A 6,000-nucleotide genomic window follows, 5' to 3' on the forward strand; every position below is an offset into this window, starting at 1 on the left:
TTAATGAGTCTCTCATATATATTAGTTTCACCTTTTAAGTTGCATTAGTAAAATAAATGAACTTTTGCACGATATTCTAATTTTTAGAGTTTCACCTCTATGTATATTTCCCTTTGCAGACTATCAGTTTCAGTATGGGAATCATGTTTTAGGAAGTTTATTTTCTTACCTGGGGTATAGTCTCATTTTCAAATTGACTTGTTTCTCTTTAATTTCGAAGGCAAAATTAGGCTTGTGAGGTCGCAAAATGCTGTAATTTATTGCGTCATTCTGGGCGCGAGAAATTTTTGGCGCGAATGTGCATCTATGATGACGCAAGTTTGTCATTTCCTGCGTCTTTGTTGATGCCAGGTTGTTTGGCATGAAGTTGCGTCGGTCATGACGCAAGTTGCGTCATTTCCGGATGTTTGTTGGCACCAAAAAAAATGTTTCTACTTCATTTTGCGTCATGCGCCAACAAATTTGGTTTTATTTTACCCCACTTCTTATATGTCTCTTGCTTTCTTTATGCTCAGAGGGCTATGCTGTTTGCATTTATTCCCATTCCTAAAACTGCTATATGAGGAAATTGAATATTTTGTCTAAATGTTATTTTTTCTTTTACATTTTGCCCTGACCCTCATCCCAATGGGGGTTGCTCCTTCTTTATAACTATCACAAATGTACTTAAACAACGCAGATATAAATATAATAGTTTATATTTGTTTAATGAGTGATCTATTCTATTTTCCCAGTAATTAAAGTTAGCATAATATCTATTTTACTCACCTAACACATATGAGTTCATGCTGATAACAGGCTCCAATGTCTGTGCTCAGGAAGAAGGTTCCCTTATTCACTCCAGTTACATCAATACCTGATATCTCTCAGTGCTCTGGCCGTGTCTGTAAATAGTGTATTAAATAGTTTAGACAGATAATAATAAATAATGGTTCTGATTAACTGTACGTATGGTATAATTATAGGCACACATAACAATTCATGTGATACAGATCAGCTGATTAGGTTATTACATATGTGATGTTGATTCACCACAAGCATTTAGAAGAGTTAACACTGTGTGTGTTATAATTGCCCCTTAAAGGGATATTAAAGTCCAAATTAATATTTCATGATTCAGATAGGGCATGTAATTTTAAACAACTTTCTAATTTACTTATATCATCAAATTTGCTTTGTTCTCTTGGTATTCTTAGTTGAAAGCTAATCCTAGGAGGCTCCTATGCTAATTTCTAAGCCCTAGAAGGCTGCCTCTTATCTAAATGCATTTTACATTTTTTCACAGCTAGAGGATGTTAGTTCATGTGTTTCATATACATAACATTGTGCTCATGCACGTGGAGGTATTTAACCCCTTAATGACCACAGCACTTTTCCATTTTCTGTCCGTTTGGGACCAAGGCTATTTTTACATTTTTGCAGTGTTTGTGTTTAGCTGTAATTTTCCTCTTACTCATTTACTGTACCCACACATATTATATACCGTTTTTCTCGCCATTAAATGGACTTTCTAAAGATACCATTATTTTCATGATATCTTATAATTTACTATAAAAAAAAATTATAAAATATGAGGAAAAAATGGAAAAAAACACACTTTTTTTTTTTTTTTTTTTTAAATAAATTTTTTATTGAGGTATTAGTTAAAGACATAGAAACAGTACATATGTTCAAATACAGATCAAACTTGAAAGGAAAACCAAAACAAATATCTCTTTACAGTTCTAACATAGAAAATAGACTAGGTGAAAAACATTAAGGGACCAGTGTAATTGTTATAATTGCTTTACCCAACCCTCCTCTATGCCAAGTACCTGTGAATGAAGGGATGATGAACTGTAAAAAATAGCAAGACTACAAGTCTAAGACTAAGAATACAAGTTCCGGCAGGGATTACAAAAGTCTGTCTAAAATGTGAATTATAAAATGTGTAACATAAAGAGTTGAAAATAAAAAGTAGAGACTTGCGTCCGGCAGAGATAGTTAACTAGAACATATTATAAAGAAACCTCATTTTATAACCTTTGGCTTAGTAAAGGCAGGAATAGTCCCCAAATTACTGTAAATACCATAAAGTAAGTTATCTATTTAAAGCGAATTGTGGTAAAGTGGGGTGAGTATCGTGGTTTTATTTTGGGGGAAGGGGATTCAGCGGGCAAGAGCCGCTCTGGTTAAAAAAAAAGGGGGATAGCGGGCGGGCGTGTCCGGGTATTTGAGAGATACAGCCCGGTTGTTATAGTATGGTTTAGAAGGATCACAATTGAGCTCATTATAAACTTGATGGGATGGGCAAAAGTGTGGTTGGGGCATAAATTCCTCATAAAATATCTAAATCCACTCTTAGGCCTTACCAAAACTTATTAACTGAATGATGAGGAATTAGTATATAAGGCGATCATTATTTGGCTCAGGGGAAGATTGATTGGAGATTAGCTACTAATATAATAGAGGAAAATGTACAGTTGGTGTTATATAGTATAACTAGGTAATCATAAGTAGCAATACAAAAACTGTCGATTGGTAAAATGTGAAGGAATACTTAGTAGTGAATAAGTGAAGAACACTCGCGTGAGAATAGGGTAATGTATTGTCTGAAACCAGAGCATATATTAGTGCCTAATAACATATATTTGAACTCAGCGATTTATAGAAAAAGTAGGACTTGAAACTCTAAAAATTCCCATATATAGAGCACAGGAAGAGCTACTCTGAGAACTGCATAGCTATGACAGTTATGTTTAGTTCTGGGCCAAAATACAGATATGAGGATAAAGGGATTATATGAACAAAGACCACCAATAGAGAGCTAAAAGGTTACACCTAATAGCTAAAACATTAAAAGTTGAGCTAACTTCCATAAAGTGGGCCTTATATTAGGACAGAAAGGGCTTAAGCTATAGTATAGGGACTGCAATCTTTCCTTATAGGGTCATTAAGAACATATAGTTCTGTGAAAACAGGGTTAAATATCAGTGATAGATCCAGAGCTAACCGTATCTCTAGAGTACTTGTGAACAAAAACACACTTTTTTAACTTTGACCCCCAAAATCTTTTACACATCTACAACCACCAAAAAAAAAAAACATGCTAAACGGTTTCTAAATTTTGTCCTGAGTTTAGAAATACCCAATGTTTACATGTTCTTTGCTTTTTTTGCAAGTTATAGGTCCATAAATACAAGTAGCACTTTGCTATTTCCAAACCACTTTTTTTCAAAATTAGCGCTAGTTACATTGGAACACTAATATCTTTCAGGAATCCCTGAATATCCATTGACATGTATATATATTTTTTTTAGAAGACATCCCAAAGTATTGATCTAGGCCCATTTTGGTATATTTCTTGCCACCATTTCACCGCCAAATGCGATCAAATAAAAAAAATTGTTCACTTTTTCACAAATTTTTTCACAAACTTTAGGTTTCTCACTGAAATAATTTACAAACAGCTTGTGCAATTATGGCATAAATGGTTGTAAATGCTTCTCTGGGATCCCCTTTGTTCATAAATAGCAGACATATATGGCTTTGGCTTTGCTTTTTAATAATTAGAAGGCTGCTAAATGCCACTGCGCACCACACGTGTATTATGCCCAGCAGTGAAGGGATTAATTAGGGAGCATGCAAGGAGCTTCTAGGGTTAATTTTAGATTTAGTGTAGTGTAGTAGACAACCCCAAGTATTGATTTAGGCCCATTTTGGTATATTTCATGCCACCATTTCACCGCCAAATGCGATCAAATAAAAAAAAACGCTACATTTTTCACAATTTTAGGTTTCTCACTGAAATTATTTACAAACAGCTTGTGCAATTATGGCACACATGGTTGTAAATGCTTCTCTGGGATCCCCTTTGTTCAGAAATAGCAGACATATATGACTTTGGCGTTGCTTTTTGGTAATTAGAAGGCCGCTAAATACTGCTGCACATCACACGTGTATTATGGCTAGCAGTGAAGGGGTTAATTAGGTAGTTTGTAGGGAGCTTGCAGGGTTAATTTTAGCTTTAGTGTAGAGATCAGCCTCCCACCTGACACATACCACCCCCTGATCCCTCCCAAACAGCTCCCTTCCCTCCCCCACCCCACAATTGTCCCCGCCATCTTAAGTACTGGCAGAAAGTCTGCTAGTACTAAAATAAAAGGTTTTTTTATATTTTTTATATTTTTTTTATAGCATATTTACATATGCTGCTGTGTAGGATCCCCCCTTAGCCCCCAACCTCCCTGATCCCCCCAAAACAGCTCTCTAACCCTCCCCCTCTGCATTATTGGGGGCCATCTTGGGTACTGGCAGCTGTCTGCCAGTACCCAACTTGCAGAAAAAAATGTTTTTTTTTGTTTCTGGGTTTTTTTTTCTGTAGTGTAGCTTCCCTCCCCCCACAGACCAACCCCCACACCTTGATTGATTGATTTTTTTTAAACTTGTATTCCCCTTTTTTTAGCATTTTAGTAAACTTTTTGCTGTAGTGTAGCGTTTCCCACCCGCTCCCTCCCCGTGCACGCGCCCGCGCCCACCCTCCCGTGCACGCCCCCGGACATTCCCGCCCACGATCCCGCCCCCCTCCACATCACCAGTGCCAACGATGGCCGCCACCCGCCTCCCGGTCCGGCTCCCACCCACCAACGAGGAAAGCCACCGATCTCCGGTGCAGAGAGGGCCACAGAGTGTCTCTCTCTGCACCGGATGGCTTAAAATGTTATTGCAGGATGCCTCCATATCGAGGCATCACGGCAATAACCGGAAAGCAGCTGGAAGCGAGCAGGATCGCTTCCAGCTGCTTTCCACACCGAGGACGTGCAGGGTACGTCCTCAGGCGTTACCTGCCTTTTTTTTGAGGACGTACCCTGCACGTCCTCGGTCGTTAAGGGGTTAAGAGTCAGCAAAAAATTGCCTGAAATGCAAGTCTGTCAAAAGATCTGAGATAAGGAGGCAGTCTGCAGAAGCTTAGATACAAGGTAATTACAGAAGTAAAAAGTATATTTCTATAACAGTGTTGGTTTTGCAAAACTAGGGAATAGTAAATAAAGAGATGATCTATTTTATCAAACAATAACATTTTTGGTGTTTACTATCACTTTAAATATGAATCTTCCCAGATCTATACAACATAATGGTAGAAAATCTATTTATGAGTGGGGCTATATCACAACTTTACAAATATATTATAATCTTTGTTTTCTGTCATTTATATGAAACAATATTTTCTCCTGAAATAAATGTTAAATATAATTTGTTTAAATATAAGTTAAATTGTATACTGCAGTATTGGTATTTTACTTCCTAATGATTCTCACTGTCAGACATTTTGTATTTGTCATGTGCTCCACCCCCCATCCTTTAACTTCTCTTGGTCAATACTGTGCTGTCTTAAATCACACTGCAATGGGGTATGAGAGAGAGGCACTAAAATGTTCATTTCAATTGCTATCTTAGATATAGAAAAGAAAAGGAAGTGTTTGTGTTTACATAGAGTGATAATATGATGAGATGTTTTTTCAACAAGTTCAGTCCATTTAAAAGGACCATAACATATAGAATTACAAAACAGATGCATAATAAAAACACAATGCAATAACATTTACTATTAATTTAAAAAGAGCAATAGATTGTTTGCTGATAAATGTAGTTCTGCACCTGTACCATGTGACAGCTATCAGCCAATAACAGACTCATATTTTTATATAATGTAAACTCCTGCATATGCTAAGTAGGAGCCGCTGCCTTAGGTCATTTAAAAGGCTGTGTACAATTTAATAATGAAAATAAATTACAAACAGCAAACAGTTATTTTACATAAAAACTAAACCTAAAGGTGAAATTTCCCATACACTTTATACTATTGTATACACCGGTAAAACAAGTCATTAGAAACACATTAAAGGGACAGCAAAGTCACAATTACACTTTTATTATTCAAATTAAAACAACTTTCTAATTTACTTCTATTATCAAATCTGCTTTATTCCCTTGGGGACCTTTGTGACAAAGCATATAATG

The 6,000-nt window shown here is 36.4% G+C and overlaps 1 protein-coding gene across 1 annotated transcript in view; it reads right to left on the minus strand.

The window, feature by feature from the left end:
- LOC128660048 (oocyte zinc finger protein XlCOF6-like) overlaps positions 1 to 877 on the minus strand; it is a 324,095-nt gene extending 323,218 nt beyond the window's left edge. The window contains exon 1 of the mRNA XM_053713644.1: positions 769 to 877. The gene's annotated coding sequence lies outside the window, so the exon portion shown is untranslated. The remainder of the gene's footprint in view (positions 1 to 768) is intronic.
- Between the last annotated feature and the right edge of the window lie 5,123 nt (positions 878 to 6,000).

Source organism: Bombina bombina, chromosome 5, assembly GCF_027579735.1.
Source record: "Bombina bombina isolate aBomBom1 chromosome 5, aBomBom1.pri, whole genome shotgun sequence".
Taxonomy (NCBI): Eukaryota; Metazoa; Chordata; class Amphibia; order Anura; family Bombinatoridae; genus Bombina; species Bombina bombina.